Raw genomic sequence first — 26,866 nt, 5'->3', positions numbered from 1 at the left:
AGGTCCTTTCACGGGTGATAGGGGTTTAGGGATCCTGTTCAGAGGGTCAGCATTTTAACCTGGGCCCAGGCAGGTTGAACAGGGCTTGAAATCACCAGCTGCATGCATCCTCAAAGATGAGTTTCCAGGTCTTGTTCCTAACACTGCGTGTGGGGGAAGAGGGACAGGGCTCAGGGTACAGCCACCGGCCACTCAGTGTGGTCTGGATCTGGACAGTCCGGGGGTGGCCTGGACATGCTCACCTGACTTGATGCAGTAGACTTGGTAGGAAGGAAACCACTCCCCATACTGGCAGGAGATGTACATGTAATCACTGGTGAGGCTGTAGCCGGGGTTGCAGTAAAACTCCACCACGGTTCCATGGTTGTAGCTCACACAAGGCCGTGGGTGGCAGATAAAATCACTCGGTTCACCATTGGAGGGAAGGGGCAGACTTGGGATGTGGGGAAAAATAAGAGTTTCAGAACCACATGCTCATCCTTGCCAAGCCCTCAAACCTGAGGTCAAGCCCAGATTACATGTCTCTCAGAGATGGGCTTATACGTTCATCATCAGACCTATTCATCATTGGCTTATTTACCAGCCAGCGAACATCAGCCCCCACTGTCCTTTCTGGGGAGGTCAGACAGAGCCTGTGATGAGATTCTGAGCATGCGCTGTCATCACACAGCAGACTGAAGCACATCATAAAGGCAAGGTTCATTTTACATGCAAAGGGGAAGACTAGTTAAGACAAAGTGTTAAGCTACTCCATTAAGGATGCCCACTATTATGTGCCAGACCACCTAGTAAATAAAATGAAGATGTCTATGGACCAAATCTTCACTGAAAACAACAGCTCTGCTGAGCATGTCTCTGTGGCTACAGGAGTCATTTGGGGCTGTCCAGAGCTCTGAATGTCACTAGACTGATTCTCAGATGCCCTCCAATGACACATATGAGGCTGTTCTGGTGGCTCTGCATGCAGGCCCAGGCCACAGCCTCCTGGGTGCCCTGACCAGCAGGGAGGAGCCCTGGGTCCTGGACTAGGTTCTGTCAGCAACACACTTTGTGACCTAGCAGAGGTTCCTTCACTACTTTAAGCCTTAATTTTCTCCTCTGTGAAGTGGAAGCTTATCCTACCCCCCCTTTTTTTTTGCTTTGCTTTTTAAGGCCACACCACAGCATATGGAAGTTCCCAGCCTAGGGGTCAAGTTGGAGCTTCAGCTGCCAGCCTACACCACAGACACAGCCATGTTTGATTGGAGCCTTGTCTGTGACTTACACCACAGCTCATGGCAACACTGGATCCTTAAACCACTGAGAAGGGCCAGGTATAAAGCCCATGTCTTCATGGATATTAGTTGGTTTCATAACCTTCTGAGTCACAACAGGAACTCCCCCAGATGCATTTCTACATGGAAAAACAAAATGACACCTCAACCACCTCCGTCTGCCTGGCATTATTAGCACTCGGTCGCCCACCTGGCCAAAGATCCAGGAACTGGTTTTCCTGAGACAGGCTGCATTCCAGACCTTCTGAAGGAAAAGGCTCCTCACATTCCTGTCCCAGTATCCTTATTCTATTCTTTCCCTTGTTTCTGCATTTATTTAGCACACATTTTTTGGATGGCCACTGAAACTCGTTATTACATGGATCCCATCCCATGGGGCTTGCTAAAGTCAGATGATAAGTAAACAAGTGAATACTGATGTGGCTGGATATGCCTTCTCTCTCTGCTGAATAAAACATTGACACCAACACACACACACACACGTGGAGGTGACATGGTGACCTGCATTTCCACCCCCTGCCCCTGGCCCTGGGGGCTGGTTGGCTCCTGGGACCCAAAGGAGCCAGATGCTCTTTCATGGCCAAGAAGGTCTGAAATGTAAGCTGGCACTGGCAGTGGACAAGAGAACCAGGGCTGCAAAAGCTTCTAAAAGGCAAGGCTACCTGGCTTCCCCTGCGATGGAGATGGGCTGGGGACAGCTGATGTGTCCACCCCATGAGGGAGACACTGATGAGCCCCAGATACCAGAGCAAGGGCCCCAGGCTAGAAAGGGAGGCCAGGGTGTGCTGGGGGGTACATCCTGGGCAGAGGGGATGACACACAAGAGGGCAAGCTGTGGGCATGAAGACAGGAGGGGACTTGTGTCAGGAGGGAGGAGCAGCTGCCCACAGAGGAGGAGGGGCTGCCAGGGAGGTGAACATGCCGCTCCATGAGCCCCATGCAGGGAGCTGAGATTCTGTCCTAAGTGACAAGTACTTATAGTGGCCTAGACCTACTTTCATAAGCAGCTGCGAGAACAGGGAGCAGAGGTGATGAGGTTGGCATGGGGTGGCTTGGCAGGATAGTGGCAGTGAGTGACAAGTGAGGAGCATGATGGGACCTCTTTCAGAACCCCCTGATTCTACAACAGGCCTTGCCAAGAGACAGAATTAGGGGGACAAGGAAAGAATCAAGGATGACCCCAAGATTTCTGACATTAGTATCTGGGCAAATAGGGGTGCCATTCACCGTATCAGGTTTTTGTTGGTTTGTTTTGTGGGAAGAGAGGGGTGCCGAGCATCTGGCTTTACATTGCTCATGTCCAAGCTTCCAGTGAGACCATCATCCAAGTGTCAACCACCTGCAGAAAGTGCCATAAAGAACTCAGGAGTCATGAGCCTCAAGATAAGACTTAGGACCACTGGGCAAACTCACAGAAGGGGAGAGGGTAGAGAGAAAAGAGGAGTGGTCCCCACCCAAAGGCTGAGAAATTGGATGGATTGAAAGAGGCAGTGGCCAAGCTGAAGGGGATGTGTCACAGAAGCCAATAGATGAGCTGTTTGGAGGAGGAGGCAGTGGTTCCCAACAAGCTGAGAAAGATGGGGACAGGAGAGGGAGCCTGTGATAGGGATAGAGTAGCAGAGGTGGTTGTAGAAGCCCCAGTGGGGGATCACAGATAAGGCAGGAAACCTGGGAGAGGTTGAGGGACAACTGTAAGTTCATGAAAGCCATCAGCACAAGGCAGGCTTGCTTGACTTGTGGAGATGTAAGAACTGCCTCAGGTCATTGGGTTGGGGGTGGGAGGAGGTCTGCATTCAGATTCAGACCCAGGGCAGGAGTTTGAGGACCACCCTTCTGCTGATTTGAATACACACCCAATGGGATACTAAGGAGGAGCTGCTACTCTAAGAAAGGAAGAGGCTGTCTTTTCCAAACCTCCATGTCCCTTGGATGATAAAACTGTAGCCCACTGGAGATCCTTTGTCAGAAACTTCCTTGCCTGCCAGCTTGCATCTCTCTCAAGCATCCTATCTCGATAAATCTGTTTCTTGCCTATCACTTTGTCTCTGGCTGAATTCCTTCCACATAGAGGCATGAAGAACCTGAATGTCAGTGAGTCCAGACGCAGGATGAGTGATTATAATTTTTAAAACCATGGATTCAAGGCCCAATCTGGCTTTGGGTTGGGTTCTTGTCCAAGCACATGGGTTCAAGTCCCAGTCAGTGTTCTGGCTGGGTTCAGGCCATTAGTTCTGTCAGTTCCACCTGGATTTGGCCCTGTGGGAGTTATGGTGACCTTGAGGACACAATCCGAGCAGAGCCCCAAGTGGCCAGTGGAGAAGGGGTAGCATGTTCTGAGGAGTGGGGCACAGGGAGGAGCAGTAAATGACTCATTAGAGAAGCTTTGCTGAAGGAAAGCAGCCCAAGGGCAGTGGGAGGGCCAGGAAGACCCTGCCCACCCCTGCAGGAGCCTAGACCTCATTTACACATCCTCTAGGGAGCAGCCAACACAGACGACAATGCAGGTGATGTGGAATGGGAGGAGGAATGCAAGGTCATTATGAAGGTGAAAGATGTGATCCTAGGCACATAAGTAGACAGACTGGCCTCCCTTGGTGCACCCCCTGCTGGGATGCAGGTCTGTCAACATCCAGGGGAGCCAGGGTGAGAATTATGTTGCCAGAGTTTCCAGTGGGAATTTTGACCTTCCATTCAGCACTTGCTCTTCCACAGCAGTCCCTGAACCATCAGCTTTGGGATCAGTTGGGGGCTTGTTAGAAATTCACAATCACAAGCCACAGCCCAGTCCTACTGAATCAGAAACTTCATTTTAGCAAGATCCCCAGGTGCTTCAAGGTACAGTCTGAGAAGCATGGACCCAGACCACGAGGACAATGATGAGGAGGAGAAAAAACTCTCTTAAGGCTTGAATCTGGCCCTCAGCTGGCCTGGCAGCACACAAGGAGGTGGTGGGAAATCCAGCAATGAATCCAAAGGCATCACCTTCAGACCAGCAGCACGAGGCCCACACCCCTCCCAAGAGCACAGGCACTGCACTGCACACATGGGGAACCACCAAGGCTCTGCCTGCAGGAGTTCTGCTGGCTTCTTTTCATCAAAACTGCCACGGCACCTGGGAGTTCCCATCATGGCACAGTGGTTAATGAATCCAACTAGGAACCATGAGGTTGTGTGTCTGATCCCTGGCCTTGCTCAGTGATTTAAGGATCCGGCATTGCTGTGAGCTGTTGTATAGGTTGCAGATGAGGCTCAGATCATGCATTTCTATGGCTCTGGCATAGGCTGGCGGCTACAGCTCTGATTGGACCCCCAAGCTTGGGAACTTCCATATGCTGTGGGAGAAGCCCTAGAAAAGGCAAAATGACAAAAAAAAAAAAAAAAAAAAAAAAACTGCCGCAGCACCATGAAGATGGCCCTGGGGTCATCTAAGTTAGGTTAATGGTTCCAGGAAGCTGCATGGCATGTTCCAAATCCGAAACCCAAGCTATTTCCAAGGCTATGTCCAAAGCTTTCTTTTGGCTCAGGGAATATATGGCACATAACACTTTCCACTTTTAGGCTCCTCTAACAACATGGAAGGCCAATGTATGTGTCCACTTAGGGAAGCAAATGATGACAAGGCTGAGGCTTTGCTTATTTCCAGGCTGGATGGAGCCTGGTGTTTACTTGCTTAGAAGTGTGCTGACAGGTGAAATTTAAGATCAATATCATGCAGCAGCCCTGGGGGAGGGGTTCTGATCTGATTCTAGCTCAGAGTCACCACCTTAGGGTGTCCCTGACCAAATAGGTGAGGCATCCAATGACTGTAAAATTTCAGTCCAAAAAAAAAAATGGATTTCACGTAATAAATCCAAAGTGTGTCTGGTTTGGTGACATGGTGAAGCCACAGAGGAACTCACAGTTGAGGGAGCAGGTATAAAACTGATTTTCTCTGACAGCTTTTTGCAGCAAAGACTGGCTGGTGCTGGACTCTAAAGCTGACCTGTATTTCTGGGCACTGATGAGGTGTGCTTCCTCCTTTGTAGGGACCAGAGCACCAGACCAGTCCTGCCTCACTCACCACACGGTGAAAAGAAATCACGTGACATCTGCAGCATTACCATGTTTGGAAGTCTGCGACCATCTTCCCAAACAGGATTCCTACAGTTGTGACACCTGACGGTCATTGGGCAGCTTAATTTTTTGGAAGGGAGAGAAATCAGGGGCCCAAGATTAAAGTTAACACAAATTAACACAGAAAGCACACAGGTAGGGAATTCTCATTGTGGCTCAGTGGTAATGAACCCAACTAGTATCCATGAGGACACAGTTTTGATCTCTGGCCTGGCTCAGTTGGTTAAGGATCCGGTGTTGCCTTGAGCTGTGGTGTGGGCCAGATCCCAAGTTGCTGTGGCTGTGGCATAGACTAGTATGTGCAGTTCTGATTCGACCCCTCACCAGGGAACTTCCATATGCTGTGGGTGTGGCCCTAAAAAGGAAAAAGAAAAGAGAAAAAGAAAGTTCACAGTAAAGGAGCACTTAGGGTGAGTCTCTCCTGCCTCTTCCTGCAACCAGTGAACCTTCTCACCATTAGAGATCATGCTGAATATAAAATGTGGCCAGTGTATCCTGGCAATTTTTAAGTTCCTTCCCCACAAACTGGACCAAGGCACCATACTGATGCATGAATGTGTTGATTTTCCAAACTTTTATTTTCCCTCTCATAATTTTTTTTCTTAAATTTCTCATGCCTTCTCCTTCCTATCAGCAAATCCTAGCAGATGATGGGATAAATAATTGAGCAGCAAGTTCATCAAAATGGGAAGCAATTGGTTATGCTCTGTTCCTAACTAAGTGTGACTACACACACATGTGTTGTATAAGTTACATGTATGTTTATGGTCCTATATTGCACATAGAAAATAACCAGCCAGGTTTCCTGCTCACAAAAGTGCTTCTAAGGTTTACATACATATTTCTTAGTGTTCTGCTAAAAGAGAAAATGCTAGTCTGTGAAAAGTACAATGCTTTCCTGACATCTGAATGTTTTTGAAAACTGCTGTCTCCAGTGAAAATAGGATAAGAGGGGAAAATCAGCCCCCAGAAGAGAAAAGGAGAGAGTGTGAGAGTGAGAATGTGAGAAAAGACTGGGGAGACATAACTCATCCATGGACTAAAGGAGCTTTGTATAGTACAGAGCTTACACTTCCCTGGGTTCAAATCTTGGCTCACACACTTAGGAGCCCTGTGACCTTAGGTATGTTATTTAACCTCTTTCTGAGATAATATTAGTTTCCATCTTCTATAAAATGGGAATGATAATACCTATACTGCAGAGCTTTTTATAACAGTTAAAAATAATAGCTGTAAGTCAGCAAGCACAGTGCCTGACACAAAAATATATGCCCAATAAATAGATAGCTACTCTTATCAGTAACTATATTATGTATAAACATAGTCGCTATATTACGAGCCAATGAAATAACATGTAAGCAGAAATGAAAATGACAACTTTTAATGAGCTCTTATGATGAGAGCGGCAGGCACTATTCTCCTTGATCCTAACAATTTTGCACAACAGATGTTGTTATTGTCTCATTGTAAGGGAATCGAGGCTCAAGAAAGTGATGTTACTTGTCCAAGTTCAAATAAAGGGAAGAGCTGGGATTTGACCTTGAGCGAGACTTATTCAGAGGTTGTGCTCTCCCATGGAGTCTTGCCATGGGATTTTAAGTGTGCACAGGGGCAGGGGAGAGTAGGCCACACAAAGACCAGATGTGAAAGCAATGGTTTCATGATCTTCTTGGATGTGGGCTGTGGAGTGAGGTCAGCATTTGGAAACGCCTTGGAGCCTCTAGAGGGAAACAAGGTGAGATTTCCCTCCTGTTCATCCTCAGGCATTATCAGGATGCTGTGGGTGAAGCCAGAGGAGAGGCCAGCTCAGGACAGGGCTGTGGGCAAAGTCCAAGGAGGCTGGCCTACTGGGGTTTGGGAAGCCTTGAAGACAGACCATTACACCAGATGCAAGAGGTGGAAGGAAGACAGGAGGGGCAGCTGCTGCTTCTCATGCCAAGCCAATGAGAGCATGTGGTGCCGATTGGGTTGTGTCCCCCCAAAGTTGTGTTGAAGCCCTAACACCAGGTATCCATGCATATGGCTCCCTTTGGCAACTGCAGAGGTCAGTAAGGTGAGATGAGATCATATCACAGTGGGGCAGGCCCTCCATCCAATATCATAGGTAGTCATTTTTATTTACTTATTTGTTTATTAGTATTTATTAATAATATTAATACATAAGTATTTATTTATTTATTTTTGTCTTTTTAGACCTGCACCTGCACCATATGGAAGTTCCCATGCTAGGGGCCAAATCAGAGCTGCAGCTGCCAGCCTACACCACAGCCACAGCAGCTTGCTTCTGAGCCACATCAGTGATCTACACCACAGCTCCCAGCAATGCTGGATCCTTAACCTACTGAGTGAGGCCAGAGATTGAACCTGCATCCTCATGGATACTAGTCGGGTTTGTTACCACTAAGCCATGATGGGAACTCTGCTATTTAAAAAAAAAAATTGTATTGGCATATAGGTGACTTACAATGTTGTGTTAGTCTCAGGTGTACAGAAAAGTGAACCAGTTATACCCATACATATACCCATCCTTTTTCAGAGCCTCTTCCCATAAGGTTATTACAGAGCATGACAGGTGTTCCTCTACTAGGAGGAGAACCACATGGAAAGCAGATGGCCACATGAAGATAAGGTCTCATAGGGACAATGACACAAGACAACAGAGACAGAGAATGGGAGGGTATAGCCATAAGCCAAGGAAGGCCAAGGCCACTCAGAAAGAAAGGAACATTGTGGCTCAGGGGGAATGAGACCAACTAGCATCCATGAGGATGAGGGTTCGATCCCTGGCCTCACTCAGTGGGTTTAGGATCCAGTGCTGCTGTGAGCTGTGGTGTAGGTCACAGACTCAGCTTGGAACCTGCATTGCTGTAGCTGTGGTATAGACTTGCAGCTTCAGCTCCGATTCTACCCCTAGTCTGGGAACTTCCTAAAAACCCATAAAAAGCAAAAAGCAAAAAAAAAAAAAAAAGCAAAAAAAAAAAAAAAAAAAAAAAAGGAAGGGCTCTACCCTGGGTCTCAGGAACATGATCCTGTTGACACATGGACTTCTAGCCTCCAGAACTGTGAGAGGACATTTCTCTTGTTTTAAGTCACCCACTTGTGGTATTTGGTGATGGTAGCCCTGGGAATCGAGGACCACCTGTGTCTATCCCTGGCTGGGGAAAAAATGGCCAAGCCCTTAAGACAGGTGCACAGGGAAACAACTAGGAACCAGGAGGCCTCCTGGCTCATGTCAGAAGGACTCACTGGAGTAACTAGACACAGAGATTTCCTCAAAGGGATGTAAAACACACAGAGAGATTTGTACAAGGGAGTGGTTATGTCCTGAGATACGCTTTAGTGGACAGAGCAGAGTAAAGGTGATGTGAGATGACTGCAGCCCATGCCTTCAACCTTAAGGACCCCTCGGGGAGGTAGGAGGCTCTCCTATTGGGAAGCAGCAGAAGGAACAAGGCTGAGGAGAGAGTCACTCACAGTTAACTCAACGGGCCACCAGATATTTAAAGTTTGACTACTATGAGCAGGATGTTCCTCTTGCATGCTATTTTAGTCATGGCTGTCTATAGAAGTCTTGTCTTCTCAGCTTCCTATATATTTACATTTCTTCCCAATTCAAAAAAAATTTTTGGAATTAAGATTTTTATGGTGTGAAAATACAGATTAATGTTTGCACCATTGTAGGGACTAGTTTTAAAATCTGAATTCCAATATAATTGGCTTCATCTTAGTAGTAGTAGTAGTTTTTTTTTTTTTTTTTTTTTTTTTGCTTTTTAGGGCCACCCCTGCCCCTGTGGTGTATGTAAATTCCCAGGCCAGGGACTGAATTGGAGCTACAGCTACTGGCCTACACCACAGCCACAGCAATGTGTCAGATCCAAGCTTTGTCTGCAACCTACACCACAGTTCACAGAAATGCCAGATCCTTCACCCACTGAGTGAGACCAGGGATTGATCCCACATCCTCATGGATACTAGTTGGATTCATTTCCACTGAGCTATGATGGGAACTCCTTCTTTTTTTTTTTTTTTAATGGCTGCACCTGTGGCATAGGGAAATTCCCCGGCCAGGTATCAAATCCAAGCCATAGTTGTGGCAACACTGGATCTTTTAAACCACTGTGCAAGGCCAGGGATAGAATCCACACCTCTGCAGCATCCAAGCCACTGCAGTCAGATTCTTAACCCACTGCACCACAGTAGGATATCCCAGCTTCTTTTTAAAATTCCAGCTGTTTCCACCTCCTTAAAGCCTGGACCAATTACCTCCCTTCCCAGAAGTGGGAGAGATGGTGTTATAAAATGAATTTGGTTCTCACCCACCGAAGAACAAACAGGCCAGCATGTGAGCAAAGTCCCAGACTTTTCTGCAGGAGTCCCTGGTGCTGGGAGGAGGAGGTGGAACAATCAGATGCAGGGCCATGTCCACCAAGTGCATAAAATTTAAAGACATCTGGGCACATTTAGAGTCAGGCACCAGCTCTTTACAATGATGAAACCCCAAACCACAAAAAACCCTCCTGTACAAAAAAGAAAATTACAGTGAATATGGGTGTTATGTTACAGGTCCTATGAACAAAACGAATGAACGGCACAAGGCACACAGCTGGACATGGAAAGGTGTGACTATTTCACCTGCCCATCATCCCCAATGTCTACTCACTTTGAGGAAAAAGGGGAATCGTCACTGCTTGTGAAGAGAAGGAATGAGCCCCAAATGCCCCTGCCAAATACTTCTGTGGGCCTCTTGGCCTGCAAATGCCAGGAGTGACTGGAGCGACTTATTACCTTCTGTGTTGCACCTGTTTGCAAGCAGTTTTATTACCACAAAATACCAGTCATATGAGTTTCCAGAGAGGGAAGAAGGAAATAAATCCTGCCTGGAGCTGCAATGGAGAAGATATTATACAGTTGAAGGCCAAACACCCTCATTTTCCTATTTGCCCTGGCCATCTATTTTCTGAGTGTAATGAAGTCCCCCTCTTGGCACAAGCTAGTTGCTCAAACCACTGGCCACAGCTCTGTGGTGGCTTGGCTGTGCAGTCCTTTCCCTGACCTGACATTTAAACATCCAACATCAAAAAATAAAGACTTCTGCTTGCACTCCTGTGAGATTTTCAAAAACATGACACTACAAGGCAAAGCAGAAATACATTTTTGTAAGAGCCATGAGTGCAGCAGCAGAAAGGGACTGCTCCACCCCCTGCCCCCCAACCATGAATCCGCCTCAGCCTGTGAAAAAAGGGGTAAAAGATCTCTCTGCCATGAAAGTTGTGGAATACAAATGAATTCAGAACAGTTTCCCCAGGAGAAGCGTGTGTGTAGGATTCCTGTTTTGTATGAGTGGCTGTGATGGCAGAAAACATGCAGCATCCACAGTGACACAATCTGAAAGGGGCTTTGACAAAGCCACAGCACCAGGGCTTCCAACCTACTCCGTGACCTATGATTCAACCCAGCCCTGCATGCCTGCACCTGAGGTCTTTCCATAAAGACACGAGGGTTGGTGCCTGGCTCCAGATCCACTGTTCCCAACAGGCTGCCTTCCCTAGCTGATAGCTGATGGGTTGGGGGTGGGGGTTCTTGGGGGAGGCTGGGTCCGAATCTGGTGGGACCTAAGTGTGAGTATGCAGTGGGAGAGGGGGTTAGCCAAGTCCCCCTTTGAAATACTCTTCTTTCCTTGATTTGGTGGGATTTGGTCCAGAGTTCTGCCACCTCTTTTCCCCTTTGGTGGGAAAGAGGAATCACTTCCCTTCTTTGACATCAATTCAAAAATATCTGTAATTGACTGAAGTGAAAAAAAAAAAAAAAGAATTACAGGAGACCAAAGAAGCTAGAGGTTTGATGGTGGTCAGGTGATTCCACAAAGGCTAAAAGGAAGGCAAGGGACCTGTCAAAGGATGAAGGTGAACAGAGGGCCTGGGGACAGAGGAGGAGGGAGAGTTCAGGGCTTTCCATCAGGTCAGGGGTCATAGAGTTCAAGAGAAAAATAGCCTACGATGTCATAGTCCAGAAGCCCGGGAACTTGGTTCCACTTGAAAAATAAGAACAAAATCTCTTGGTTTTCCTGTGACAGAAAGTTCAGTGTCTCTGGATTCAATATAGAAGAGAAAAAAAAAGAATAATGAAGCTTCTTAATGCCATGCACAATCCATTCTTGAGCACAAGAGAGTCATGTGCCTGAGAAGAGGAAGATGAGACAGTGGCAATTATTTATTGTATATAAAAGAGAAATTAAGCATGGGGATCCCCGAGAAATGCTGGCATGACATGCAACAGCTGTTTTCTGGTAAGCACTCTGCTGTAATGTACACACGGTTCATGGAAGTGCTATTAGAATAATTTACTATTGCTTGAAAATAATAAATTAACAAGGTTGCTTGCTATCTTGCATTTCCCTATAATAAAAAGCCCCATTAGTGTCACAGGCAAGGTGGCTGTTGGACAAACAGGACCGGATACAGGAATTATCACTGCCTATAGGATGTGATACAGTAATAGAGGTGCCAAGGTTGCAGCACGCATTTTGAGTTTGAAAAGCACCCTCTGCATTGTTGCAGGCAGGACTTCTCCCTGGCTAGTGTCACTGATGTGAGAGGGAAGAGCCTGAGACTTCTGCCTTCCCAGGCCCAGGGAACACACCTGTCTTCACAGGGAAACAGAGAGCCTTTTGTTTTTGAGAATAAGATGGGAAATGCCCTGAGACATTGAGAGATGGCAGCAGGGTCCCTGATGGGCGATCCACTCACACACTTGAAGGCAGGCATTGGAGGACATGGGAGAATTTCCATGTGATCTGGCCAATCATTTCATTTTGCAAGTTTCTAAAGAGGCAGAACTAGAGAAAGGAGTTTCGTACTTGACACCAGCAAGCTCACTGTCCAAATCAATCTTAGGAACACAATCTTGGGAATGCAAGATGTGAATACATAAAACAGAGCCACTGGGGTAGGGGTAGCTGGAACCAAGCTACCTTGGACCACCCCTCCCTGGCTTCTCAGGGAACTCCTGGGCCTCCGGGCCTTGAGGACAGGGCCAAACCACATGATCAATGGTTTCTGCACCTTGTATAATCCTCTTACATTGGGGAAGAAGAGGGGAGGGTATAGGATCAGATAAGCAGATAAAGCAAACCCCCTTTCTCTCCCTTCCTGTGGATAGAGGCCCTGTTGCTACACTAAGCACAGAGAGAGATAAAGGTCTTTCATTGCTCTTTTCTTCATTTTCTGCAGATTCTGTCTCATATGGATTAAGCACTGGAAGGATCACGGGCAAGGGTGCAGGGAGCATGAGAACCCAGGTGAGGTGGGTGGAGACCTGGCCCTGGCTGGCTGGTCTCCTCTGAACCGTGTGAGGCCTGGGTGGCCATGGGTGAACAGATGGTCAGTGCTATTATCATTCCAGTTGGGGTGAGCAGCATGTGAATTCCTGATAGCAATGACCCCATGACACAGAGTACACTTGGTATGAGAGGGAGGGGAAGGGAGGAAAGGAGGAAGGAAAGAAGAGAGGGAAGGAGGGAGGAAGGAAGGAAGAGAGAGAGAGAGAGAGAGTCAGGGAGGAAGGAGGGGAGGGACAGAAGGAGGGAGGAGCAAAATTCCCACATTATCCATCATTATAGGCAGCATGGCTTGGGCCAAATTGTATAGCATATCTTCTTCTTCCTTCCCAAACTTCTCACATGATAAAAGTCCAGGTTACAAGGAACATTAGCAGAGAAAGAAGTGGCTCATGGGCAGCTGAGTAGAGGCAGAATGCATGGATCTGGCCTCTCTCACAGGATCCAGTAGGGAAGGAGAAGGAGCATAGCCCAGGAGTCAGGTCAGGGTTGGATCTCTAGAACCTTTTGATTTCTGGCTCTGCAACTTACACCCTGAGGCCACATTCCCAACTTACCTGCTGAGGTCTGTCAGGGAAGAGGGCATAATAATACCCAGAGTTGTTCTGAGGCTACATAAAGACAAGAGAAGTACTCAGTGCCAAGAGGACCACCCGCCAGCCTCAATTTCCTCTCTGGCCAGTCTATTGGTGATGAGTTGATGGTGTGAATACGAGTCTCAGGAAAAATGTGAGCAGTCATCCAGGGGAGGAACTCTTTATCACCCAGCCCTTTGTTTGCTCCCAGAGCCATCGGAGGATGGGATGGCCTCTCTGGAACCATGGGTTCTGATTCAGAGAAGTCAAGCAATGAGTCAGCTAGGAAAGACCCTCAGAAAGCAGCTCTTCCTGTTCCCTCACTTCCCATCCTGATGAAGTGAACCCCCCAGCCCACCCAGCAAGTAACACAGTGAGGATTTGAGCCCAGGCCCTAATCTTCAACAGGTAGTCTGGGTCCTAGAAGTACCTAGATGAGCAGTGTAGGTAGATGGTGTGGGCTCAAGTGCCCCATGCCTAGGCTGCTGGTGAGCAGGGTGACCTTGGAAGAGCCAGGAGGCTCTCTGAGCTTCTTCCTCTGCTGTTAGCACCACACTTACTTCTCATGATGCTTGTTAGGACAAGAGGTCATGTAATAAATGTTCCTGAGCAATGTCTGGCATGAAGCGGGCATCTCAAACTTTTGAAGGGACCAGAGGACATTTTAGTTATGATGGCTACAGGTTTTTTTGTTTTTTTGGCTGGCCCAAGGCATATGGAGTTCCTGGGCCAGGGATCAGATCCAAGCTGGGGATTGAACCTGCCTCCCAGGTCTCCCAAAATGCTGATGATCCTGTTGCACCACAGCAAGAACTCCAATGATAGCTACAGGTTGATGAGCTCATATATCACATGCCAGGGAAGGAAGGAACAAGGCTCTGCTTGAAGTTGCTCCTAGGAATTTGAACTTCTGATTGTTCTCCTCTCAATTCAAGAATGTAGATGCAGAGGGAAGAGGAGGAGGTGAGTGGCCTGGGTCCCCCATGTAGAGGCAGCAAGGTGGTGCCAGAGCTGGGGTACCAGGGTGGGAAGATTGCTGGTACTTCCAGCCCCGAGGCCTTGCATAACCATGCTACCAATTCATTTCTGAAAAGGGGGTTCCAGGGTGCAGAAGGTGCCTTTTCCAGGGGAAAGGCAAACCAGTGATGCCTAAGGATTTCTTTCTTTCTTTTTTTTTGTTCTTTTTTCTTTTTGTTTTTTGTTTTGTTTTGTTATGTCTTGTTTTGCTTCTTAGAGCAACACCTGTGGCATTTGGAAGTTCCCACAGGCGAGGGGTCAAATCAGAGCTGCAGCTGCCTTCCTACACCACAGCCACTGTGACACCAGATCTGAGCCGTGTCTGCGACCTAAAACATAGCCCACCACAATACATCCTTAACCTGCTGAGCGAGGCCAGGGATGGAACCTGCATCCTCATGGATACTAGAGTTTGTTTCTGCTGTGCCACAGTGGGAAATCCCTCTAAGGCTCTCCAAGCTCTGAATTCCATGATAAGTGATCCCAAACCAACACCAACAAATCCTGCTGTGACTCAGTTCTGTCATTTCCCTTGATCGACTTAACATTCAACACAGAAGTTTCCAGCTAGTTAAGGGATCCCACTTGCCACTTTCTGACTGAGGATGGGTGGTCAGGAAGGTGCAAGAGACCCAACTCTCCCTTGTTTGTCAGGCTGGCAAGGCAGCAGGAGGCACACAGCTCCATGGGAAGGTGTCGGACTCTAGTTTAGGGATGGCACAGTGACACGTGTCCTCACCATGAACGATAATTTACAGCAGTCTTTTTCAGACAAGGCCTGGCCTCCTTTCTGTGCTTTGAACTTTCCTTTTGTAAAATGGGAACCTCCTTGCCACAGGGTGGACTTTGATGATACTGCAGGTTGTTATTCACCAAGGGTAAAATGCAGGGAAGCTCTTAGCAGAGGAAGCCTGGATTTCTCCACTGTCTTTTCTGTTCCTACACAGGATTCACTTTGAGGTCACAAGTCACTTCTGCACAAGGCAGGCTTCCTGGATGGAGAGATGATACGGGCTCCTCTTGTAACAGAATGAGTTTTGTCATGGGAATAAGTCACACTGCAAAGGCAGCTCGGTGGCTGGGATCCCTCACTGTCCAAACTGGCTTTGAGTTCTCATCCCAAATTGGAAAATTTCAAGTGATTTTACATTTGGCCAAAGTTTCTTATTTTTCCTTCTTTTCTTATATAAGGATGCAGATTTAAGAGGACCCCTGGGGGCTAGAGGGTTCTTAGGCAATCACATGGCTGTATTGCCTATTAGCAAATCAAAACTGATTCAACTTGCATCTGTGTCCATGTGGGCTGGGAATGAGTGGGAAGGGCCAGGGGGTGGGAACACAGTGGGCTTTCTGAGTTTGGGGACTGGCTGGATTTAAAAACAAAAAGTTCTGTGTGTTCCCATCATTGCACAGCAGAAACAAATCCAACTAGGAACCATGAGGTTGTTGGTTTGATCCCTGGCCTCACTCAGTGGGTTAAGGATCTGGTGTTGCCATGAGCTGTGGTGTAGGTCACAGATGTGGCTCAGATCTGGCATTGCAGTGGCTCTGGTGTAGGCCAGCAGCTATAGCTTCCTATTTGACCTCCTAACCTGGGAACCTCCATGTGCTTCAGGTGCGGCCCTAAAAAAGCAAAAGACAAAAAAAAAAAAAAAAAAGTTTTGGATGTTCAGCTTCTAATGAGGTCAGGTTTGCTTGTTCCTTGGAGCAATGCCTGCCACAAGGCTGAAAAAGCCCATGGATAGCTGAGTGATGAAGGAACCATCACCCATAACATGGGGGAAAAAACTGAAGGCTCCGACAGTTCCTGGGAAGATTTAGTCCTCTGATTGGGGAAAGCAAACACACAAGTGCAGCAAAACCTCCTGGGGCCCTGGGTTCACACTCTCAGTCTTCCTGGGAAGTCCAAGTCCCTGCTGTCTTGAGGGCAGAGCCCAGGCATCAGGTGGCAGAGCCAATCCAGTCAGAGCAAAAGGTGACCCACCATGTCCACCCCCATACCCCCAGTTCCTTCAAAACCAGAGACCCTTTGAGAACCCCTTCAATGGGGCCTCAGAGTAGGTGACAAGCTTCTCTACCACTAGGGGCCCAGAGAAACTTACAAAGGGAATGTTGCAAATGGAGCCCCACCTGTGCAGAGAGTGAAATTCCACTGACCACAGGTGGGATGAGCCAACCTGGGGGCAGAGATCTTGTGTCACATCTGCCTCTGTGTTCTCCATGCCTTGCAAAATGCTCAGCACATGCACACAAAAGAGTTTGCTGAATGCATAAGTGAATCTAAGAGGCATTTATTTAAAAGAGCATATACCACTGATTTGGGTAACTTTCTATTCAAACTCTGATCCCATTAAATGTTTAACTTGTCCTTTTTTTCTAGATTTGCGCCCATATTTTCCCCTAGAGGATACTGAAAGAAGGATGTGTGGTTTAAGGACCTAGCCCTCTAATTTAATGGTTGGGAAACAGATAGGTCTTTATGTGGGGAGTTCCCAAGCAAGGACTCAAAAGTCCAAGCTCTAGGAGTTCCCACTTTGGCACAGCAGAAATGAATTCAACTGGTATCCATGAGGACTGGGGTTTGATCCTTGGCCTTGCTCAGTGGGTTAAGGATCTGGCATTGCCATGAGCTGTGGTGCAGGTCACAGATGTGGCTCAGATGTCACGTCAGTGTGAATGTGGTGTAGAGTGGAAGCTACTAGCCAATTCCTCAGCCCCTAGACTTCCATATGCCACAAGTGCAGCCCTAAAACGCAAAAAAAAAAAAAAAAATTCCAAGCTCTGGCATCAACCAGCTGTCTTCCCAGCCCTCAGAAAGATGCAGTGGCGTGATCTCAGCCATTGTTAACCTGCCCCCAGGAATTCCTGCCAATAGGCACCCAGCACCTGTGTTACTTCCAGGGCATTCGAAAACCTGAATGTGAACAGTATGTTCTGAATACTTAAGGCTGTTGGATGGTCCTTCCCCGTGCAGACCATGTTTTTCTGCAGCCACGGCTAGCCAGCATCCTCTGCAGCCCCAACATCATAGCATCAATGGGACTCTGAGCATTTAGTACTGCTTCTGAGATGTGTGTATTTGCAGCCCTACCTATAACCATTTGTTGCAGGCTTGGCTCATATGCTTATTTTTATGCCCCTCAATAACCTCCTATAATCCACCTTCACACCACTGGGCTGGCATGCCTCACACAGACTGAGGCTTGTTGCTTTGGCCAATGAGCTCTTCAGAGCCTCAAAATGCACTGTCCTCCTGAATGAGTGAGACGGTTAGACTCTCTTTCCCCAAATTCCTAAGCAGAGACAAAAACTAAACAAACAAATACAAAAACAAAACAAGCAAAAAAACCTCAAGCATGCTTCTGTTTGGTTTCCAGGGAAAAGAAACCAACAACTCATAAATTCCTAGATAGAATTTTTCATTTCCTGATTGTGATACCATTTACCAGAACCTTCCCTCTACATCATCCAGATGCAGAAGCAGGCATGTGGTCCTTGGTAAGGGTGGACACAGGCACCATGCAGGAGGATGCTCATCTCTGGGATCTGTCATCTTGTTCTCCCCATAAGGGTGTAAGCTCTTCAAAGGAGGGAAGGATGTCTATTTCTTCCTTTCTGTCCCAGAGCCCAACATTTGTATTGCTCTGTGCCTAGAAGGGGTCCTGTAACCACAGCTGACAACCTAGACCAAGTTCTTAGTGCTTACAAATTAGAAACTGCCCACATTCACTATCAAAGCCCTTTAAAAAAATTCTTGAATTGTGTGGGGATTGGTGTGAGAAAGAGAGAGAGCTGAGAACCTTAGAGATGAAGATGGCCTGAGAATCAAAAACATTAAGATACATAGAAATATCCCACTCCTGGGCATCTACCCAGAGAAAACCATGACTCAAAAAGACACACATACTCCAACGTTCATTGCAGCAGCACTTGCAATAGCCAAGACATGGAAACAACCTAAATGTCCATTGACAGAGGAGTGGATCAAGAAGATATGGTACATATACAGAATGGAATATTACTCAGCAATAAAAAGAGAGTAATAACGGCATTAATAGCCACACAGTTGGACCTAGAGATTATCATGCTAAGTGAAGTCAGTCAGACAATGAGACACCAACATCAAATGCTATCACTTACATATGGAATCTAAAAAAAGGACACAATGAACTACTTTGCAGAATGGATCCTGACTCACAAATTTTGAAAAACTTATGTTTTCCAAATGAGATGGGTTTGGGGGTGGGTGGGGGGAATGCACTGAGGGTTTGGGGTGGAAATGCTGTAAAATTTGGTTGTGATGATTGTTTTACAACTATGCATGTAATAAAATGCATTAAGTAATAAAAAAAAAGATACAGAGAAATAAGGAAAAGCACTCAGGCCTACTGTGAGAACAGACCCACCAAACAGAAACCTACTGGGCCCTTTGCAGGCTCAAATTTATACATTCATGGATTTTAAAATGATGGAGCTGACATTCTGGTTCAAGATTCTGTGATTTGATGTGTTTTATCCCCACAAATCAGCATTGGGAAAACAGACATAAGATAGGTGTCCTGTAACTTGGTTGGATGGGTGCAATAACACGGGCCCCTGAACCCATCACCCACACTCCTGTGCCTTGGAAATCCTGCCACCTATGGTGCAGCTGCCAGAGCTCTCCCTGCCAAATTATAATCTCCTTCGTGAAGCCAGGCCCCAATCACAGGACTGTTGACATTGAGTGTGACAGGTGTCTCTTGACACTGGAGCCAGTGAGGCTGGCACTGTTACATCAGGGAGAGGAAGCACAATGTGGTGGGAAAAGCCATGGCCAAAAGTTGGAGGTGTAGACAAGTCAAATCACCCTGCGAAGTGTCAGTCTCCAGGCTTGTGAAAGGAGATGCAATACCCAAGCAGCCCAGCTGGCTGAGGTGAGGCTCCACTGTGATGGGGGCAGTAATGAGCCCTTGGGGACAGTGGTCAGGGCTCTCTGCCACCCAGTGGGCAGCAGGGCCTCCTCTGGACTCTGGCCCCCTGAAGCTGGGATTTCCACTGGGAGGAAAACTGGACCCAAAGAACACATCCTTTCCTATGAAATAACTCTTTTACATTTTTTGAAAAATGGCCATAAAGGTATCAAATGGTGAAGAAAGCCAAGCAAATTAGATAATCCATCCCTAGCTAATGCATCTGGGTGATGAAGAGAATGGGCTTTGAAATGGCAAAGACCTGTTTGAGTCCCCACTCCCCCATGTACTATCTTGTGACTCTGGGTGAGTTACTGACCCTTTAGAAACTTGGGTTTGCTCATCAGTAACATGCAGTTAAAAATAGTCTCCAGTTCACAAAGGCAGCAAGGGGACTAAATGAAATATTGTGTCAAACATTCTGACACACAGGAAGCTCTCAAGATTAATGGCAATTATTCCTATTGTTCAGTATTTCCTCCCATGTTTGGGGATTTGTCTTATACAAACACACTTAAAAGTATGTGAATAACCAAAACTGCAGCTGGCAAAATAATGTCATGATGTAATGCATAAAAGCCTGACACTGGAGTTCCCAGTGTGGCTCAGTGGTTATTGAACCTGACTAGAATCCATGAGGATGCGGGTTTGATCCCTGGCCCCTCTCAGTGGGTTGAGGATCTGGCCTTGCCCTGAACTGTGGTATAGGTCACAGACACAGCTCACATCCCGTGTTGCTGTGGCTGTGGTGTAGGCTGGCAGCTATAGCTCTGATTAGACCCCTAGCCTGAGAACCTCCATTTGCCATGGGTGCAGCCCTCAAATACAAAAAAAGACCGAAAAAACAAAAAGCCCAGCACTTTACTCATACAGTCACCTCCAGATTCTCATTTATTATGCCTCTGTTCACAATTCTCAGAGCAGTAAAAATGGTAGATGCTTGATTGACCACCTACTATGTGCTGGGCACATCACTGAATGCATTACATGCATTGCCACACTGGATACTCACAGCCCCATGAGGTAAGTATCCTCATCTTCCCATTTTACAGACGAGGATGTGGAGGCCAAGAGAAGTTAAGTGACTTGCCCCAGGTTGAAAGGATACATTAGGAAAGTGCGGATGTAAACCCACACTTGAATCAGTACACTGCAGCACCCCAACCATCACCTGGGGCTCATAGCAGGTGAGAAAAAGCATTGGGGCATGGTACAATCTGCAGTGACAGGTATACTGACAGCTGATGGACTGATGGATAGGAAGCTCACAGAGACAGGCTTCCAGAGCTTTCCTGCTGTGGCTCAGCAGGTTAAGAACACAACGTGTATCCATGAGGATGTGAATTTGATCCCTGGCCTTGCCCAGTGGGTTAAGGATCCCATGCTGCTGTGGCTTGTGGCATAGGCCAGCAGCTGAAGCTCCAATTGGACCTCTAGCCCTGGAACTTCCAAATGCAGCAGGTGTAGCCATGAGAGAGAGAGAAAGGTTCCCACAGCTCAACCATCTGGCCATTCACCAGCCATCTGACTGCTGGGGTCAGAACACCCTCATATATTTCAAAGCCCTGAATAGCAGCATGATCCAAATTACAGCACACTAACTGTCACCCTGCCAACAAGAAAAGTCAAACTGTATGCTCAGGAAGACAGGAAATTGAGGGGAGGGGAAGTGTGGGTGACACAGGAAAGGGGCAGGTACTTTCCTTGTGGACAGCGTATCTGTGTGGTCTACTCATGGTCTACTTGCATAAGTAAGGCACCACCTTTGAAAAAGACACAATTCAAGAGTTAAAGAAATACAAACACCCAAGCACATCTGGATACATTGTTGAGAATCCTTATGTCTTCTTTTAACTCACTGCTTAGTTGAACCCAGTTTCTATCAAGATTTTTTTTTTCTTTTTAGGGCCATACTCATGCCATATGGAGATTCCCAGGCTAGGGGTCAAATCTGAGCTCCTGCTGCCAGCCTACACTGCAGCCACAGCAATGTGGGATCCAAGTGGCATCTGTGACCCACACCATAGCACATAGCAATGCCAGATTGATCCCTGACCCACTGAGTGAGGCCAGGGAGCGAACCTGCATCCTCATGGATACAAGTCCCATTGGTTTCCGCTGTGCCATAATGGGAACCCCCAGTTTCTCTCAAGTTTTGAGACAAAATCCCCTTCAGACTTCTCTGTGCCTCTCAGTTTGGAATCATGCCTTTGGTAGCATTTAAAGCTCTCACAAACTAATTGCAACAGATAATTGCAAGGAACATGTATTTTGAAGGTAAAGACATAAAAATTATTTTTTAAAAACCGAAGAAAGAAGGTATCAGGTGGCCGTCTAAGTACAGGCAGCCATCGCCTGAGTTTCACCATCTCTCTGGGGCCCAGCCCAGGCTGGCAGAGCAAAAGGGACTCATGTCAAAGCTTGAGACCCATTTCCAATTAGAAGCAGCTGCAGCCTCTTGTCCAGAATCTTAGCTTGTTTCTCCTTGAAGTGAGGTTTTGTTTTACCCCTCTTCCCATCATATCCCCTTAGCTCCAAGAAAACCACTTATGAAGTCCCAAAATGAAGCTCATCAGAATATAAGTCCACAAAAGGCATTTAAACCAATTCCAAAAGATTTTAAAGTAGGCCTTTCAAATTGATAGGACCTTTAACTGATCCTCTATTTCTGGTTGTCTAAGTAGGGAGAAACCTCAAGGAACCAGAAAAGCCCCCATTCATCAGCAGCTACACTCATCTCACCTGCCAGTGGCATCGGGACAGCAGAAAAGCTGTTCCTAGGGGAGATGGGGCAGGGTGTGGGGTGCCCTGGGCCCTCCAGACAAGGGTTGCTAGATTTGGTAAATGAAAATACAGGCCATGGAAGTTCCCATCATGGTGCAGTGGAAATGAATCCGACTAGGAACCATGAGGTTGTGGGTTTGATCCCTGGCCTCGCTCAGTAGATTAACAATCCAGCATTGTGGTGAGCTGTAGTGTAGGTTTCAGACATGGCTAGGATCTGGCATTGCTCTCACTCTGGCATAGGCCAGCAGCTGTAGCTCCGATTAGACCCCTCACCTGGGAACCTCCATATGCCACAAGTGTGGCCCCCAAAAGACAAAAAAAGACCAACAAAAAGAAAAGAAAACACAGGACACTCACATATGGCCAAAGTTCAGATAAACAAAGAATAATTTTTGACCATTAAGTCCCATCCAATAGTTAAGACATGTTCATAATAAAAAGTTACTTGTTTATAGAGTTCCCATTATGGTTCAGTGTGTTATGAATCTGACTAGTATCCATGAGGATGAAGGTTCAATCCTTGACCTCCCTAAGTGGGTTAAGGATCTGGTGCTGCTGTGAGCTGTGGTCTAGGTTGCAGATATGGCTTGGAGCTGGCACTATGCCAGCTGTGGCATAGGCTGATGGCTGCAACTCTGATTCAACCCCAAGCCTGGGAACTTCCATATGCTGTGGGTGCAGCCCTAAAAAGAAGAAAAAAAATATTTGTTGGTTTTTCTGAAATTCAGAGTTAACTGGGTGACCTGTATTTTATGTGACATCTCGACTGTAGGCTCTGGTTCTCTAGGGGTTTCTGGATGGGTGGGCTCCACCCTCCAGCCCAGGTGAAGAGCAAGTGCCACTCATGCCCCTGCTGCCATTCTCACTTCTTCGGGCACCAAGCTCCGTTCTCTTCCCCTCCTTCCCCTCCTTCTCTCAAAGGGGGCTCCATGGCTCCATCCAACCCACTCCAATCCATGGTCTCCCTTAGGAGACCCCTTCCCTGATCCTCTCGCTGTCACCCCTGACAACACACCTGCTACTCTGACCCCACCCCTCACTGAGATGCATGCATGCAGACAGGGCTTGTAGGAATTTGGTGGTTTCTACATTCTAGTGGGTCTTGTTCTGTTTCCCAAGAAAATCTGCAAATGGGCTATGGTTGAAGGTTCCTTTCATTGTTTCTCTCATATACAGTTCCTCCTGTCTGCTGTATTCAGATGCCAAGAAGAAAATCAGGGTTTGTTTCATTTGATCATAACTTCAAGACCTGAACTGAAGCGAGGGCCACTCCAGCATACCCAACTTGCCTAGGAGAACTTTCTATAGACTCTACACACAGACACTGGCCTGATTCTGCAGTGGACACTCTGACCCCCACGAGACTTTAAACTGTTGATTAGTGCTCCTCAGGGTACCATACTCAAAAAGAATCACATACATTTAACAAAAACAGGAAAGAATGATCTAGTTGTTTCAGGCTTCCAAGTGTGTGCTTATAGCAAACTTTTACAGCTAAGCCATAAAATGCGTGGAAATAGGATGAAGCATTGACACAACAATAAAACAAGGGGTGAGATTAATGATGCCATGATACAATCTGTTTTCATTTGGTGCAGAGACAATTAATTTTTGAAGACATTTCATTTAACTTGGCAAGATTTTTCAGTTCAACCTTTGATGCTTGAAACACTTCTCTTTCATTCACTGTAAGCCTAAGAACCAAGGAAGGACAGTTTTATGTCTGGTTGTAAGTACTGCTTCACAGCAGATGGCCAGGCTTGCTGCCTCTGCTCAAGACAGAGGCAAGCAATGTGTACTCAGGGAATGAAAGTCATTGCTGACCATAATTCTCAGCTCTTTATCTCCTAGCAACACATCCAATTTAATAAGCCACAATTCAGTTTCCAAAAGAATGAGATGTGTTAGCTTCCAGAGCAAGGCACCAGGGTAGGCCGGATGACCAGATAAGGCTGTATAAGCACTTGAGATCCTCAGACCCTTCAAGTTTGAATCCAGGGAAGCCTTGATGGGAGGTCACAGTGCCCACTGGGAAGGAGGTCTGGAACTCAGAGATGTTCACATAGCCATTAGAAGAGGTGAGTGGTCTCAGTCAGCCTGTGATGCAGGAGAAAAAAAGGGAAGAGTCTCATGAGGGTATCTTGGCACACCAGAAAGACAAAGCACTATACTTCTTTCAGAGTCCCCCACTGTAAATGGGGTATGGCTTCTGAGGACTGCCCAGCTTGTTCTTAAATGCTCAGACTTCCTAATGCCCAAACCTATTTTATTCATAAAGCAACAATTTGCTTTTATATTTGCAAGTGACATCAAGAGGGTCAGACAAGTAGGGAGGTAGTGATGGAGGGTTGCAGATCAGGACACCACTACCAGGGGGGCCCAGGCCTGACTACATATCAGAATCACCTTAGCAACTTCTTGTTTCTTTTTAGGGCTGCACCTGTGGCATATGAAAGTTCCCAGTCTAGGGGTTGAATCAGAGCTACAGCTTCCAGCCTATGCCACAGCCACAGCAATGCAGGATCCAAGCTGCATCTGTGACCTAGACCACAGCTCATGGCAATGGAGCTCCTCAACCCATTAAGCCAGGGATGAAACCTGCATCCTCAGGGTACTATCACATTCCTAACCCACTGAGCCACAATGGGAACTCCTGGAAATTCTTAAAAACACCAATGCCCAGCCCTGTTCCCTGGGTCAGTGTATCTCCTGGAACCCCTATATTTCTCTTTCTTTCTTTCTGTTTTGCTTTTTAGGGCAGCACCTGCAGCATAGGTACATTCCCAGGCTAGGTGTTGGGAACTGGAGCTGTAGCTGCCTATCACAGCCACAGCCACAGCCATAGCTACAGACACATGGGATCTGAGCCACACCTGTGAACTACACCGTGGCTCACAGCAATGCCAGATCCTTAACCCATTGATAGAGGTGAGGGATCAACCCCCAATCCTCCTGGATATTACTTGGGTGTGTAACCTGCTAAGCTGCAAAGGGAACTCCCAACCCCTATCTTTTATTATGATTAATATTATTAATATTATTATGATTATCTTGTCTTTTTAGGACCACACCCATGGCATAAGGAGGTTCCCAGGCTAGGGTTTGAATCAGAGCTGCAGCCACAGCAACACCAGATCTGAGCTGCATCTGTGACCTAAACCACAGCTCATGGCAATGCCAGATCCTTAACCCCCTGAATGAGGCCAGGGATCAAGTCTGCTTCCTTATGAAAGTTAGTCACATTTTATTTCCTCTGAGCCACAAAAGGAACTCCCACCCCTATCATATTCTTAAGCTCCCCAAGTAACCTTACAGTGCCACCAGGTCTGAGAACCACTGAGGTGCCAGAGAGGAAAGAGACACTCCAGCTGTTTCAGTGGGGGCGGTGGTGGTGGGGCAGATGAGCAGGCTGGATACAAACTGGCTTCCATGGCAGCAGATAACAGAACAAACACCTGCCTGACATGATGTGATTAAAGGTTTGAAAATCTAGTTGGGCTTTAGGTGCAAGAGGCAAGTAACATGCAGCAAAGTGGTTCTCACACTGAGAGTCACCCAGAGAGAGGGCTTATAGAACTCACCACTGCCCCCCAAGCAGCCCCCTGAGCTTCTGATTCAGTAGGTCTGGGTGAGATCCAAGCATGTGCACCATCAAAGGCTTCCAGGTGCTGCTGCTCTCACTGCAGGCCTGGGTCCCAGTGTTTGAGCAGCCCTGCTGTTGTGAGTCTGCACCAGGCACACCATTCTGAGTGAGCCTGAGACCTGGACCCCAGCTTCTGCAAAACAGCAACCACCTTTTTGTCCTGTTCCCTGTGCAGTCCAGTGGAACATTCCCAGTTGTTTGGCATCCCCCTCTGTGCAGTATCCACTGTGATCATGGCATGGCATACTGGCTTTGGCAGTCTTACTGGAGGGAATAATGACCCAGCAGAGCTGTTGCTCTTCCTGGGGAGAATAAATTGTGTGTGAAGGAAATAATGTATAATGGAAATACCCACTTTCCCTTCTAATCACCAAGTACAAAGTATATGGGAGAAGCTGCAGCAGAATCAGCTCTTCTTCTAAGCTGACTCTGTTACAGATCATGAGCCTGGGAGAGCTCTGGGTTTAGCACATCATTTGGGTCAGTGCCGAGTTAGATGGTGTCCGTATTGGGGCAAGCCCAGGGCAGTAAGTTGTGCAGAACACAAGGGGTATATACATGGGGCTGTGTAAGTGCCAAACTGGTGTCCTGGAGCCCTGCAGATCCCACAGACCCTGAAGATCCCTCAGGATGGGCCAGATAAGAAAGGCATGGTGCCCAGCCATCTTTCTGAGCAGTTCCAATGTCCTACAATGCCTTTTTCTTTTCCCCCAGAGCTGAAAACTGACAATGTTCATGGTAAAAGTGAAGTGTGTGTGGGTGGGGGGAGGTTGGCCATCAGGAATAAACTAGATCAATAATGGAGAAGAAATGGTAACCAAATTAACAGGAAGAAGGAAATGTGCTAGAAGCCTAGGCAGGGCTCCAATGAGTGGACCTCCTTGGAAGGAAGGTAGTCCTAAGCTACCCACAAAGATAAACTGCATCCTCTAGAGAAACACTAATTCTGACCCACAGGGAGAAGGAGGTATTGGAACATGGCTCTCCACAACACAAAGTTCCCTGGGGGAAAATGGCCTTGGAACAGTGCCCCCCACCCTCAAAAGGAGACAGAAAGGGGCTGTAACATGTGCAGCTAATCAAGAGGAAAAGCTAGGCTCACCCTTGGTTGGAGACAGCCTGTCCTAAAATACAGGGGAAAACTGGCTTCCACTCAATAGTTCAATGTG

General features: G+C 47.1%; 1 pseudogene; it reads right to left on the bottom strand.

Moving 5' to 3' along the window:
- The window catches only part of LOC146398880 (sushi domain-containing protein 4-like), a 60,198-nt pseudogene that overhangs the window by 5,756 nt on the left and 27,576 nt on the right, over window positions 1-26,866 (bottom strand).

The sequence above is a fragment of the Sus scrofa genome, chromosome 10, assembly GCF_054392235.1.
Source record: "Sus scrofa isolate SSC_HxYL_T2T_F1_AM1 chromosome 10, Sscrofa_HxYL_maternal_Yorkshire_Landrace_v2.0, whole genome shotgun sequence".
NCBI classification, from domain to species: domain Eukaryota; kingdom Metazoa; phylum Chordata; class Mammalia; order Artiodactyla; family Suidae; genus Sus; species Sus scrofa.
The sequence above is the reverse complement of the archived record's forward strand: the minus strand, read 5'-3'. Positions and strand labels throughout refer to the sequence as shown.